Source organism: Podarcis liolepis (genome assembly GCF_965112155.1).
Source record: "Podarcis liolepis genome assembly, chromosome: 12".
Lineage (NCBI taxonomy): Eukaryota > Metazoa > Chordata > Lepidosauria > Squamata > Lacertidae > Podarcis > Podarcis liolepis.
Genome location: NC_139563.1, coordinates 25,189,530 through 25,204,578, shown reverse-complemented (window position 1 = coordinate 25,204,578; position 15,049 = coordinate 25,189,530). Strand labels below are relative to the sequence as shown.

At 43.7% G+C, this 15,049-nt stretch overlaps 1 long non-coding RNA gene across 1 annotated transcript; it reads right to left on the bottom strand.

The window, feature by feature from the left end:
- Window positions 1-591: 591 nt before the first annotated feature.
- LOC310689708 lies at window positions 592-6,612 on the bottom strand. The gene is made up of 2 exons (XR_014517606.1): window positions 6,382-6,612; window positions 592-775 (listed from the first exon to the last, which is right to left on the bottom strand). It is a non-coding gene; the product is annotated as an uncharacterized lncRNA (long non-coding RNA).
- Window positions 6,613-15,049: the final 8,437 nt, after the last annotated feature.

Here is a 15,049-nt window from a genome sequence, read left to right as displayed (position 1 = left end):
CAACAGATATCAAGCTAGTACCATTTGCCTTCCAAGCACAAGGCAGAACAGGGCTGCCTTAAACAAATAGGCCAAATTGATTCCTAAATCATACTTCTGCATTCAGGAGCAATTGGACGTCAATCAAATGCAGGTGACATTTGCCTGTCAATACAGGGATGATGGCTGAACGAGTGTGACTTATTGCGGCGGGGCAAGAATCTGAAATGAGCAAAAGCAGGAAATAAGCAAATAACACCATCCCCGGTGAGTGTTGATCAGAAAGCTGTGATCTTGTCTGGGGCTTGCATGGCACGAATCGCTTCTTTATAATACTGCCCCCCACCCCCCGTGGACTCCCGTTCTTTTTCTTCTGTTCCGTAACACAATAAGGTCAAAGAAGCAGCCAGTGGGGAAACAAAGATCCATCGATTCTTCCTTTTAAGTAGAAATGTCAGCGGCTCCTTGCACTCTTCCCTAAGAGAATCAAAAAGCAAAGAGTGTGTGGCCACACCATGCCACAGATGGACCAGCCCAGCTCCTTATCTCCACAGTGTGCTGCTGATAAAAGCCTCAGCTTTTGGCATTTGTAAATATTCCCAACGCCGCCCCTTTTTCTGATTTTTGTCAGAGCTCAACCTTTAATAAAGTTGTTATCTCGCAAAGACACAATCCAGTTGCCAGATCCCTTTGCTTCAAGCTCCCAGGCCATCCTGTGAAAGGCTTTCTTCTTCTTCTTTTTAACGGGCGTCTGTCTTGTTTATGCTACATCAGCTTCTCCCCAAAGGAAGGTTTTCTTTGTAAAGAGAGAGAAAGATGGAAAAGTCAGAAGTGCAACCAGTTTTTTGTATTCCTTGCATCAACATTAAGTTTTCAGAGCATCATATTTAGCTATAAAAAGTATGCACAATCTATCATTAAATATTATTATTGCAGTCATATCCTACCTTTCCTTCAAGGAGCTCAAGGGGGTGAACATGCCCCCCCCACTACAGCTTGTCCTCACAACAGCCCTGTGTAGGCTGAGAAGCAGTGGCTGAATGGGGATTGCACTAGTCCAGCACTCTGACCACTATGCCACACTGCTGCTGACAAAATCATTCCTCATATGTGGATCATTATGTAGCCAAAACATAAGGGGGAAGTGTCAGAAGGCTGAGAGAACCTCCAAGTTGCAGAAGTACCAAAAAAGAAAAGGGGAAAAAAAAGAATAGGGAATAAACTCTAAGGGGCAAGGTGGGGGGAAACAGCATGTTCAATGATGATTGGATATTTACTGACTTTTAAAGATGAAAAAAATGCAGAAGAGAAAGGCAAATAAGGTGTGGCTTCCTGACTGGTGGAACATCGGAGAGCCCTCTGCACTGCAATGTTTTGTTGGATGGCTGGGTACCCCAACTGGGGCCATTCTGAGAAACAGGAATGATGATTAGAATATAGCTCAGTTGGTAGAGCATGAGACTCGTCGAGTCACGGGTTCAAGCCCCACGTTGGACAAAAGATTCCAGTATTGCAGGGAGTTGAACTAATTCTATGATTCTATTCTATTTGTACAGTGTGATTAGAATATCCACATGCTGGGTGAATCCCAAGGTTTGCAGAAGTAGAAACAATTTTTTTTAAGGGCAGCACCCCCCCCATCAAAATGTGGACTAAGCATGATCAGTAGATACCTGAGATGCCGGGGGAGGAGAAAAGGCAAATGATGGGGGAGGGAAATGGAACGGAGTATTCCAGGAAAGGGCGCAGTTGACTAGCTGTAATTTTGAATAGGAGCACTAGTCTGCCCTGAAACTTTTTGTTGCAGATCTCATTTGCCTTTTTTTAGTTTCAAGATCTGTATTTACGTTGAAATGGGTCCAAATATATGTCCATGTTATTCGTGCCAGGGTCAGGGATGGCTCAACAATTAGACAGAGCCAGGCAGCTGCGCCAGGAAACAGATGTTGTGGAGTCAGGAGCAGCAGTTCCTTGCCAGGAGATAGAGCTGTATGTTCCACAGCAAGCACCCCCAAACTCGGCCCTCCAGATGTTTTGGGAGTATAGCTCCCATCATCCCTAGCTAACAGGTCAGGGATGATGGAAATTGTAGTCCCAAAACATCTGGAGGGCCGAGTTTGGGGATGCCTATTCCACAGGGACTGCCTCAGCTAGCCTGGTGCAGAGGAAGGTGCTGTCCCACTGCCAGTGCTGAACTAAAATCCAGCAGTCAGCCCAGTTGGTTTTTATTTGTGGGGTGGAGAGAATCTTGTCCACTTCAGGAAACAAAGTATCTTTGGCCATCTCTGCTCAAGGAGCCTGAGAAGCTCAAGGTGCGCATACATGCACACACACACACACACACACACACACACACACACACACTGATCCATTGCACTAATCTAATTTCAGAGTGCAGCAGCTCTAGGGAAACAAGCCACCCCACTGTGCTACCCTCAAGTTAATCCTGTTTTATGTATTTAGTTGATTAAGACAAATGGAAAAGTTCTAGGCTCCAATTCAACATGCTTGTAATGGCGCACGTGAGAACGAATGTGGCCCTCAAGGATAGGGAAATGTTTCTGATACTTCCATTGCTAAGATATACAATGTTAGAGAAGTGTGGTTGCAAGATGAATTGGACTATGCCTGAGCGTCTAAGAGCAGCTTTTTCTCCTGCAAGTGAGCACTTTCACTTCCCACTTTCAAGGGGTTTTTGATGGACAGGCAGATATTTCACCATTTCAAATGCTGATTCTGCAGTTCTCAGTCCGTCCTCTCCTCCATGTTTCACACACAATGTCCATGTCTTCACACACACTTCAGATATTATGCTCATTTAAAAAGTGCTGCTCATACCTTTGTGCAACCAAATATTCATTTGGTGCCATGAAAAAAACATAATTTATTGTTGAAAGGCTGCAGGAACGGTCTCTAAACCACCAACAGGAAGCAAGTTGACCTGAAGAAACAAGTACTCACTTTTGGAAGATTTAGCATAGAATGCATACTGCACCCTAGGATATAAGTTGGGGTTTACTGGGCTTAATAAAAATGTTTGGGAGCCACTTTTCACAAGATAAACCACTCAGCACATGAAGATGAATCAGTCATGTGCAAAGTTAGTATTCTCCTCTTACTGCAGCTAGTATTCTCTTACTGCTTCATTCAAAACAATAATATCTGAATAGGTGTTGCAAAAAATGGATGCCATCAGAACAACAAACTTGATGTCATTGCTTTGCCATGGAGTATATTTGATGGCTACAGGCATTCATAAAATTGTTCTGCTACACGTACTAAATACATACCGGTACTTCCATTCTAAATTCAGAGTCCTCTTTGAAGCGCACATGTGGCACTCTTTGCAACTCCCTCTTGCTTTTTCCTCTGATCTCATCTCTACAGTCACCTTTGATATCCATAATCTTTGATAAAAAGCTTCATTTATTAAGAAGTATTTGACACAGTGGGGGGGCGGGTTGCATCCTTTTCAAAGGCCTTTTGCCTTTTTAACTTTGGATATGCTAAAAGAGCTCAGCATGTGTAACCCAAGTTTCTTTGCAGAGCTTGCTGTAAAACGGTTGGGTGGAAATGATCACAAACCATTGTTTTAGGAATACTTTTGCTCTTATAAATAGCATTGTTTCCCTCCTCTGTCTTCCCCTTCCACTACTGTCCTCTTGACTCCGTTCTCTCTCTCTCTCTCCACTGCCACGTTGATCTTCCAACCAGTTGTACATATTTACAATTCTAGTCCTTTTTCAGTTCTTTCCCTTTAAAGTTTGCCCTTGTTACAGCTATCACTAAAATAAAAACAATGTATGATCCCTTGTGCTTATCCGACCAGCTCTCTCTTTTTTGGCCAAAGGTTTTTTGTTTGTTTGTTTGTTTTAAGAATACACCTCCAATTTATTCAGAGTGAGGACAGTTTCACATTTGTACTTTTGAGACCCTTGTGTGATTTGTATCCAGTTTTAAATGTTGTTAATATAGAGTAGATAGAGAGAGAGGGATTCAAATGTATTTTTAATCTTTTGTTGGAAACCACCCAGAGTGGCTGGGGAAGAAATTATTATTATTATTATTATTATTATTATTATTATTATTCAAACAAAATATATATTCTAGCTGATGGGTTGTATTTCTGCAGTCTTCTTCTCATGGTGTTGCTTCCCTCCAGGGGAAAAAAGCCCACTGTACACAACTCAGTGGATTGGATCCAGACTTAGCCATACTTTGAATAGACCCAACGGGGCTTGTGATGTTCCATATTGCATCCACGGGGGGGGGGGGGTATAGGGAAGCAGCAGACATGCACAATCCTATGCATGATTTTTGAGGTATGGCCCATTGAGCTGAATGGGTCTTATTCCCAGATAAGCGTCCATAGGATTACCACCCATTTAAATGCCACCCATTTTTTTAAAAAAAATAATTACTAAGCACTAGTACCATAGAAACGTTTATACTTGGGACCTGCACATATTGCTACACACACACAAAACTAGGCTTAAGCAGTCAGGAGCGAAAGAGCACATACTTAATGAGCCAAGTTAAGGGAATGGAAAATTATTCTATAAACAAGAGATAAATAATCTAGATAGCCTACAAAGAGATTAGAACAATGTGGGGTACTACAGCATGTTAAGTAACTGCAGAAAGCCTACCCTTTACAGAATCAAAAAATTACAATAATAAATCCAAGATAAATGTGATAATAACAAAGAATAAAAAAATACAGCAAAATAAAAGACGAATAGAGAGCCGACACAAATAATAGGGTGTGCCATAAATTATTTTTTGTTTCATTTGTTTTCATTATTAAAACATTGTTAGTTTCATTATTCATTTGTTTACATTACTTTTGCTTCATCCGGTGGTGGCTAACCCTGTTCAGCCTCTGAGGGTCCCATTGAGGGTTGGCCCTAGTCCCAAGGGTCACAGGCCAACCTGCGAGCATCTCACACATCCACATGCACAGCACATTCACACACTTGGCTCGGGAGGACAGGACAGGAGGCTGAACGGTCACACATACACATATGCCACAGACAGACAAGCACTCACTCACTCACTCACTCACTCACTCACTCACTCATCATTTGTGTTCCCTGTGGCAGGACTGGTGTTGCAGGGTCTCCTCATGCCCCACTCTGCCCGGAGGAGCAAAAGCACAGCACCTAAGCTTTCACTTGAATTTGCCTTCATCATTCGTTTTTTCTTCATTGCCTGTTTCTTTTGCAAATTTTTGTGCCTTCACCTATGGGAGCTATAGCAGCAGAGCTGCTTTCAGCAGTCAGCACCTGGCGGCTGCCATTTTGTTTTCCTAGAATGCCTTGGCTATTGCATTGTTCTGAGGAGTTCTAGGGTGGTGGTGGTGGTGGGGAAATGGCAGTCACAGTCCCTTCCCTTAGAAAGCCATGGAAGAGGGTGGGGAAATTTTATACCCCCAATGACCACATTCTCTCCTGCGCAAATGTCCAAGGGCACATACCATTGGTGGGCAGATCCAAGGGCAAAATTGGCTGGAGCAATGCATATCAATGTTCTCTTCGTATATCAGTTTTGTTATGATATGGACATCCTCTTCTCTGTACTTCATTAAGGGAAGCAAAAGACATTATTCGAGTTTAAGTTTAAGGTGTGAGGCCCAGTGAGTGAGAGGTGTTGTTGATGGGAAGGTGTGGCCTGTGGAGAATCCTGAGGACCAGATAGACCCTAGATGTGGCCCCCAGGCCTGAATTTGCCCTGCACGGCCCCAGAAGGGCACAACATCTAGAGCATTCTGGGAAAGTAAAATGGCAACTGCAAAGGGATAGCTGCTGAAATTGACAGCTGTTTCCAAAAAGGAAAAAAGAGAGAAGAAAAAGTCCCCTCCCCAATATACAATATTCTAAACAGGATAATGGAAAAACATGAATACTCATTTGTTACTCATGACATTCATTTTCTGTCAAATCCACACCCATAATACATAAGAAGCACAGCCAGAGACTGGGACAATAAAATAGTCAAACAGCTGCAGTCTTCATTATTGTTCTCCCCAACACCCTAAATATGTATATCCCACAGTGCTGTTCTGTTTATAAGTGACCTCTTCTGAAAAACATCACACAGATTAAAAAAATATTTTAAATTCCTCTTTCAATTTACCACAATCAAAAACTGCAGGTGTAATTTTTCAAATTGTTTTTGTTTGTTGTAAAGATAGCTAGATAGATATTTTTTAAAAAGAAATAAGTTTCCCTAACCTCCAAGCCTACATTCAATCATCTTTCTTAGGACTGGGATTGATCTTGCAATGCAGTGATTCTCTGTCTGGATTCTTCACTGTTTGAAGCAACACAATAGGACAGATACGTTCTTTACCTGAGGCCTAAGGATGTTAACCTGACGAATGGGAACATATTGCTTGCTTACCTTTCCTTTTCCTTTCTCCCTTAGGAGGTAAACAGTAAATATTAAGGGGGCTGAAGACAAATGCTTCTTACGAGGTACTGAAATTAAACAGAACCCCTAAAATCTATGAATAAACTGTGGCATAAATCACACGGGCCTTTTATTAAAAGCTATGGCACTTGTTAAAGTGAGTCCTGAGGAGCGGTTGGCCATGAAGTGAGGGGGCCTTTGAAATGGAGATTTGGATGCTGGTGCCTTTAAGCAGAGATGATGGGGACTCAGAAGTAGCAGGAGGGACAAGCCCCTCTATTGTGTCATCTGCAGTTCTAGACTCCCATGCTATTGCTCCTCCCTACCTGCAACCTTACACATGAAATATGGTGATCCTTTATATTCATCAGGAATTTGATGGATGTGCAATAAGAATGGATAGCTGGGAGTGGAGAACTCAAAATTAAAATCCTAAGAGTGGTGAATTGCCAGGAGATTTATTGTTATTTTTCCCCTTGTCAGCCTCTCAATATATTATTCTCTTTGTTCCCTGCTTATTAATTCCTGAGTTGCTAATGGTGTAATTTACTTTGCAAATTGCAATCATTTTAATTATTCATTTGTAGGGCTAAAAAAGAGAGGGTGGGGGTGATAATAAAGCAGGGAGTGTTTCAAGCCAGGGAATCCTCTTTCAAGATACAGAACAGGCCACTAAGCTGCTGAGGATTGAATCCCTATAAGTGCCAAGGGTATTTTGAACTTTTGCAAAGTTCTTCCTGTTAGGTTGTGGGTGAACATATCAGACGACACAGCGATTCTTCAAACATGTCTTGTTTATTCACAGGCCAGAACAGAACTGAACTGAAGGGTTCAGCCAGCCTGCTTATATAGAGCTCCAGTACAACGCAACAGTAACCACTTTCTGTAACTATCCAATCACTGAATGTCACTTTCAATCCCTTATTTGCATATGTGGACCTGAGTGAAAACTATCTACAGTATCCCCCTGCTGGCCCAGGGTGAGAACTTCAGTACATAACACTTCCAAAGAACCCTTTTCCTGGACTCACACTCTTAATGCTAAACATCAGTACTAGTGTAGTTTTCTTTGCTCATGCAGGGGTGATATGCCCAGCTTCTCTGGAGAATTTATTTTTGTGCAGCATGCAGGACTGGACTGGGTTAAGGATAGTCTTCCATCACCATCGTTACTGTTGTTGCTGCTTTTCTATAAATGTTTGGATTGGATTTGATATCCCGCCTTTCACTCCCCTTCAGGAGTCTCAAAGCGGCTAACGTTCTCCTTTCTCTTCCTCCCCCACAACAAACACTCTGTGAGGTGAGTGGGGCTGAGAGACTTCACAGAAGTGTGACTGGCCCAAGGTCACCCAGCAGCTGCATGTGGAGGAGCGGATACGCGAACCCGGTTCCTCAGATTAGGAGACTACCGCTCTTAACCACTGCACCACACTGACTCCCCATGTGTGTACTGATGTGTGTACTGATGGAGCCAAAAAATAAAATAAAAAATTTAACATCAAGAGTGTAAAACACAACAAATCCAGTTAATAACGCTACATTTAAAACTACTAAACAATTAAAACTATAAAATGGCAGCATTAGACTGAAGCAGGCAGAAAAGCAGCAAACCGCTAAATGCAAAAAAACCAAAACATTTTGAATGGATGGGTTTTCAAAAATTGTTCTGGGTGGGTTTGCATTCCTCCTAAGGCAGAAGTAGAAAACTTCCAGCCTGGGGCCTCTTTATCTTCCCAGCAATCTTCCGGGGGAGGGGGAGGCCAGAGGCAAAAGTGGGCGGAGCGATAACTATATACAGTGGTACCTCGGGTTACATACGCTTCAGGTTACAGACTCCACTAACCCTGAAATAGTGCTTCAGGTTAAGAACTTTGCTTCAGGATGAGAACAGAAATCGTGCTCGGGCAGTGTGGCGGCAGCAGCAGGAGGCCCCATTAGCTAAAGTGGTGCTTCAGGTTAAGAACAGTTTCAGGTTAAGTACGGACCTCCGGAACGAGTTAAGTACTTAACCCGAGGTACCACTGTATTTTGTTTTTGTACAGTGGGCTAGTTTCCCCCCCCACACACACACACACTCAGACACCACTTTATAGCCTCTATTCAGGAGAACAAGAGGCTTTAGCAGAGTTCAAGGGCAAATTCCAGCCAGGCAAAAAACCCTGGGGATGCCTAGCAAGGCTGGTGAAGGGTTCAGCCTAGAGAAAGAGGGGGTGGCTGCAGAGGGGGTGCAGCCTGGAGAGAATTCCAAGGGCCAGATAGAGAGGGCTGGAGGGCCGCATTTGGGCCTCAGGCCTGAAGTCCCCCACCCCTGCCCTAAAAAATCACTCTGGCCTGTAGCTAAGAGTGGATGCCAGGCCAAGACCGACCAGCTCCTGCAGAAGGAAGAAGCCTCCGTCAAAGAAGATAAAGAAGACTGGCAAAATTAACTACTGAACTATGCAGGACAAATTAGCAATTTGAAGCCCAAGAAAGAAAGAGACTTCGAGTTTATTAAAAAAAAGGGCAATGTTTAATGCATACTTTTTAAGCTTTGTGTATAGGTTTCTACATTAGTATAACTTTTTAAAGTCACTTGTAATAGGATGAAGAAGGTTTTAAAATTGCATTGTTAAAAATATAAGGCGTTATAGACGTTCTTGAACAAGTCTAAAATAATGAAACCAAGAAGGTGGGTGGAGGGAAGTCAAGCAAAAAGTAATGGTTTAAAAACATGTTTATGATTTTTTTCCCCTTTTGTTTTGTTATTATAAAATCAATAAATTACTTATTTAAAAAACCACTCTGGCAATGCCGGTTGGTCCAGTTTTGTCAGTGGAGGCCAAGTGGCAATTAGCACTTTCCACTGGTAAGGTGTCAAGTGCAACCCATCCATACCCTCCAACATTTCTCCGAAGAAAATAGGGTCACAGTTATCCATATGCAGGTAACGTCCAGATGAGATTACTGGGATGTGCTACATGCAAGGCATGTGCCTTTAAAGACCAGCTGGAAACACCACTTTAATTCAAAAGTTGCAGTTACTGAGGGTATGTGAATGGCGTAGCCAAAAGTTGCTTTCACTAGATTCATTAAGTACACGAGGTGGTTCCTTTGAACACCCAAGGTCCGTATAGTTAAAGCCATGGTTTTCCCAGTAGTGATGTATGGAAGTGAGAGCTGGACCATAAAGAAGGCGGAAGAATTGATGCTTTTGAATTATGGTGCTGGAGGAGACTCTTGAGAGTCCCATGGACTGCAAGAAGATCAAACGCATCCATTCTTAAGGAAATCAGCCCTGAGTGCTCACTGGAAGGACAGATCCTGAAGCTGAGGCTCCAATACTTTAGCCACCTCATGAGAAGAGGAGACTCCCTGGGAAAGACCCTGATGTTGGGAAAGATGGAGGGCACAAGGAGAAGGGGATGACAGAGGACGAGATGATTGGACAGTGTTCTTGAAGCTACCAGCATGAGTTTGACCAAACTGCAGGAGGCAGTGGAAGACAGGAGTGCCTGGCATGCTCTGGTCCATGGGGTCACGAAGAGTCGGACACGACTAAACGACTAAACAACAACAATATGCATCAGGCAAGCAATGGTCATCCAATAAGTTACAGTCTTAATATTAGTGCATCTTAATATTTGCTACATCAAACAATACACTGTTTTGAATTCATGTCTAATAAAGAGAAAACATATTTTTGTTGCTGCTGTACTAATTTATTTATTAGATTTCTATCACCATCTTTCTTCCAAGGGGCGCAGGTTGGCTACATGGTTCTCTCCCCTCCTCCTTACAACAACTCTGCAAGATGGGTGATGAGACTGAGAGATAGGGATGGACCCGAGGGTGCAGGTCATGGCTGGGTGGGGATTTGACCCCCAGTCTCCCAGGCCCCATACTATCTCTTTAACCACTTTGCCAGACTAGCTCCTAATACTTCTTGCAGTAATAGTAGTCGTAGCAATAACAAAACTGGGTTAGCTCCAATTGCGCCCAATAGGGAATGCCATTCAGCTACCTCTACAAACTGACAGACTGGCTCCATGACTCATATATTGTAAAACACTTTGCCACATCCACATTATACGTATTTAAGGGTCCGCCATGTGCGAAGAGGCCCTGGGGAGATCCTTTGACGTAGGCCTTGAAGGGGGATCTTACCTTCACTGAGGAAGGAGCAATAGCTCCTTAGATGGCTGGTGTCTCCCTCTCTTTCCCTGCCTCCCTCTCGTTCCCTATAACAGTTGCCAGTTTCAGGAAAGTTCAGCTGGTGCCGAAGCCCAAACTTCTTTGAGTTTTCCTTTCCAAGCGAGTATGTTTGGAGACCTCCACGTGGGAATCGTAGGAGGCAGAACAGAGAGCAAAAACTCGGGAGCCGATCGTTCTGAATGGGACAGATGGCAACTCTAGCCAAAAATAGCTTTTTCAAGAAGTGGAACACATGGTAAGTTGCATTAATTTTAATAATTGCTTTTTTATGCCTTGATTTTTTTTAAGCTGGCAAGGACCTCTCTACCCAAGATAATTAGTATACTTCTCAGTTAGTGCTTTGCTGTTATTTTTTTTCCCTTCAAACTCTACGGTTACTGAAAGCTGCCCACTTATGTCAGGAATTCTGTGCAACTGTCGGATATGCATCAGAGCAAGGCTGGTGGGTTGGTGTGAGGCGCCTCCTGAGGAATAGCTCTGCTTCCTTTATCAGGAAAGTGCCCGCGAGATCCTGACAAGAAGGGATCTTTTGTTTTGTTACTAACATGAACAATTTTTGTGGGGGGTAAAGGTAAAGGGACCCTTGAACATAAGGTCCAGTCATGGCCGACTGTGGGGTTGCGGTGCTCATCTCGCTTTATTGGCCGAGGGAGCCGGCGTACAGCTTCTGGGTCATGTGGCCAGCATGACTAAGCCACTTCTGGCGAACCAGAGCAGTGCACAGAAACGCCGTTTACCTTCCCGCCGGAGTGGTACCTATTTATCTACTTGCACTTTGACGTGCTTTCGAACTGCTAGGTTGGCAGGAGCAGTGACCAAACAATGGGAGCTCACCCTGTCACGGGGATTCGAACCACTGACCTTCTGATCGGCAAGTCCTAGGCTCTGTGGTTTAACCCACAGCGCCACCTGCGTCCCTATAAAAGTTTTTAATAGCATTATATAGTATTATATGATTTTCAAAGATAGGTGGTAGGTAGTCCAACATTCCAAGTTTGAGCACATTTTGGGAGAAGATATTTTTAAGCTTCTGCAGCCATCATATAAGACACATTGCTCTGTTGCAGACTAATCAATGATCCAGGGATCTGATTCCTTGGTAATCTCACCTTGCAAAATTGATGACTTTGAGAATGTGCATGAAATCCACCCTTTGCTGCAAAACACTAAGGGGGGAAAAGCCTAGCCAGGTTCCTAGTAACAGCTGAAAGACGGGCACCCTATTTCCCCCAAGGTTACTGGACTAAAATGCCACCGATGGGAGACAAGGATGAGTATTTGCCTTTTTGTCCAAACCTGTAGGTGCGCTTTGTACTGTTACCCAAGATGGATGCCTCAGTGAGTTGAGACATGAGAAATCAGAAACACCACCAGAATAGAAAAAACATGCTTCAGGGGTGAAAGAGAGAAAAGTTGATTCAGTTCCTTCCTTCTGCTGTAAGTCAAAGATGTTACTTTTGACAGGATGGCCAGTGAGCCGTGATTTATAACATTTTCATAGCATTTGTCCTGCTTTATTAGGTTTATTAGAAATATCGAGGTTGGGAATTCAATGAGATGGGAAGCCTCAGAAAGAGAGAGGGGAAGAGCCCAACCCCCTCTACATTTCCTGGAAGAAGAAAACACCACTCTGAGGCCACATTCACACCATACATTTAAAGCACTATGATACCACTTTAAACTGTCATGGCTTCCCTCAAACAATCCTGGGAGCCGTAGTTTGTCAAATGCTGCTGAGGTGTTAGGAGGCCCCTATTCCCTTCACAGAACTTCAGTTCCCACAGTGCTTAACAGCCAATCCTTCCCATTGAATTCTGGGAATTGTATGCCCTGGGCCTGGAGTTGGCTTCACCTGTTGAGTAGCAGCCTGAAGGAGCAGGAGGCAAAGTGACCCCACCTGCTGCTGATCAGCCTTCTTGCTCCTGATGAGAACCAGTTGGCTCCAGCTTTCTTAAACAGGGTTTCAGTCAGTTGCTGGAAACAACATTTGTTGTTCCTGGCCAGACCTTGCTGCTTCTTGCTTCTCATGACCTTGAACCCTTGGCTTTCTTGACCCCTGGATCATCTGACTACGTGAACTGAGATACTCCTGACTTCAGGACTGGACTGAATGTCGCCTACGGACTCTGCCTCCAGGCAAGTACTCTCCCCTGAGACTCGGCTGGTTGGCTGGCTACTCCCTCCACTGAGCTCTGGTCAGTTAGTAAAGTATTTCTATTATTTTATTTGATCTGCCCCCCCCTCTCCTTGGCTACACTTACGCACCACTTTAAAAAGTCTCAAAACAACTTATAATTATAAAAGTGTACAGGATAGAAAATTTACAACACACCAAACATATAAAAGAACATTGATTATAATATAATGATAATAATAATTTATTATTTGTACCCCGCCCATCTGGCTGGGTTTCCCCAGCCACTCTGGGCGGCTTCCACAGAAACCAAAAATACAGTAAAATCGCACATTAAAAACTTCGCTGATCAGGGCTGCCTTAAGATGTCTTCTGAATGTCAGGTAGTTGTTTATCGCTTTGACATCTAATGGGAGGGCGTTCCACAGGGCGGGCACCACTACCGACAAGGCCCTCTGCCTGGTTCCCTGATTGAGTAAAAGTATTCCTCTTGGTGCATATTAAGTGGCTCCTTGCATGGGGGGAGGTAGATGCAGAATAGTAGGGATGCGGGTTGCGATGTGGTCTAAACCACTGAGCCTCTTGGGCTTGCCGATCAGAAGGTCGGTGGTTCGAATCTCTGCGACAGAGTGAGCTCCCGTTGCTCTGTCCCAGCTCCTGCCAACCTAGCGATTTGAAAGCACGCCAGTGCAAGTAGATAAATGGGTACCGCTGCAGCGGAAGGTAAACAGTGTTTCTGTGCGCTCTGGTTTCTGTCATGGTGTTCTGTTGCCCCAGAAGTGGTTTAGTAATGCTGGCCACATGACCTGGAAAGCTGTCTGGACAAATTTTGGCTCCCTCAGCCTGAAAGTGAGATGAGTGCCACAACCCCATAGTCGCCTTTGACTAGACTTAACCATCCTGGGGTCCTTTACCTTTTACCTTTTAGGTACAGAATGCAATCCACGCATCCATAGAAATGCTGCATTATTTATGTAAACTGGGGTGTAATGATCCTGCAAACAAGTTCTTAGTTTCTTAATACAAACTATGTGACGTTATCCCAACAAAAGATAAGTGGATAACCAATTTCTACTTAGCTTTTGGCATGTGCATGACCTCAGAGGACAATGAGGGAAAGTGTTCCATCAGACAATATATCCTGGAAAAGACCCTTAGAGATGGTGTTGAATCAATTAATTCAAATGGGATGAAGTCTCCTGTGGAAAATGGGCCATCTCTCAAAGGATAATTAAAATAGAAATGTTATACTATAATTAACCTCTCAGACTTCGCATAAGCTCTTTTTATGAGGTAAAATATTTCTTTTTTGGTTCTTTAAATTCTGGAGTCCTGTTAAATATAGACAGGACAGATCTCATCTAGTTGTAAAGTTGTTATACACAGGTTGTGAACCTGGGAGGAAGAGCTGTTGGTCAGTCACAAAAATAATAGTCAATAGTAGGAAGAAATATTTCTTAGAAGCTTTTAATTATAGGCTGCTTTCATGTGTGTAGGATTTTTGCATCTGCGCTTACAAAGACCAGGGGCTTCAAAAAGCAAATGGCCTATGAGGCAGGTTGATGAGGGCTTGCCCATCCTTAATTCACATTTAATTGGATGAGAGGATGGGGGTTAAAGTGAAAGTTCGTCTGTCAGCTTCTTAGATTTGTATGCATTTTCTAGTCAAAGTCACTGTAGAACCTGGATGGCTTTGGATGGTTTAAATTATTTCAATCTGTCTGCACATACGGTCCTCACAGCCCCTGGAAGTTTCAGTAGTTAGTGTAGCAGCCCAGTAATTCTATGGCCACTTAACCTTGTGTTTGAAGGGCCTTCCTACTCGTTCTGAGCAGGATCCTGTCCCAGAGCCCTGCCTTGACAGCACCACCACCTACAATGGATGAAAGGGCTGAGAAAAGAAAGCTGTAACGCTTCTTCTCGGACTGGTGTCAGCCAGCGAGTGCCACAGCTCCTCGACCCCCCGTCTCTTGCCCTTCCAGGCTCATTGCCTCAATAGCCAAAGTTTCAGCGTAAACCCACAGTTAGGTGTCCGGAAAGTGGCTTTGTCTTCAGAATTGCTGAGGCGATAGTCTCCCCCTAATCCTGCTGCGATTGCAAGGGTGTGTGTGTGTCCTAATGAAGATGCATGGCACTTATTATCCCGTTAGTGTTAATGGAAGGGAGAGACACCGATTAGCAGAAGAATGAACACCAGCCTATTATGCACAGTTAACATTAAACTGCTTGTGGAATGCTGAGGTATTTTTCTACAGAGTTTAAAGGCCTCTCCCTCACCGAGAGCTATTGTCTGCTCTCCAGGATGATGGACTCAGTAGTATGACCCTCGAGTCA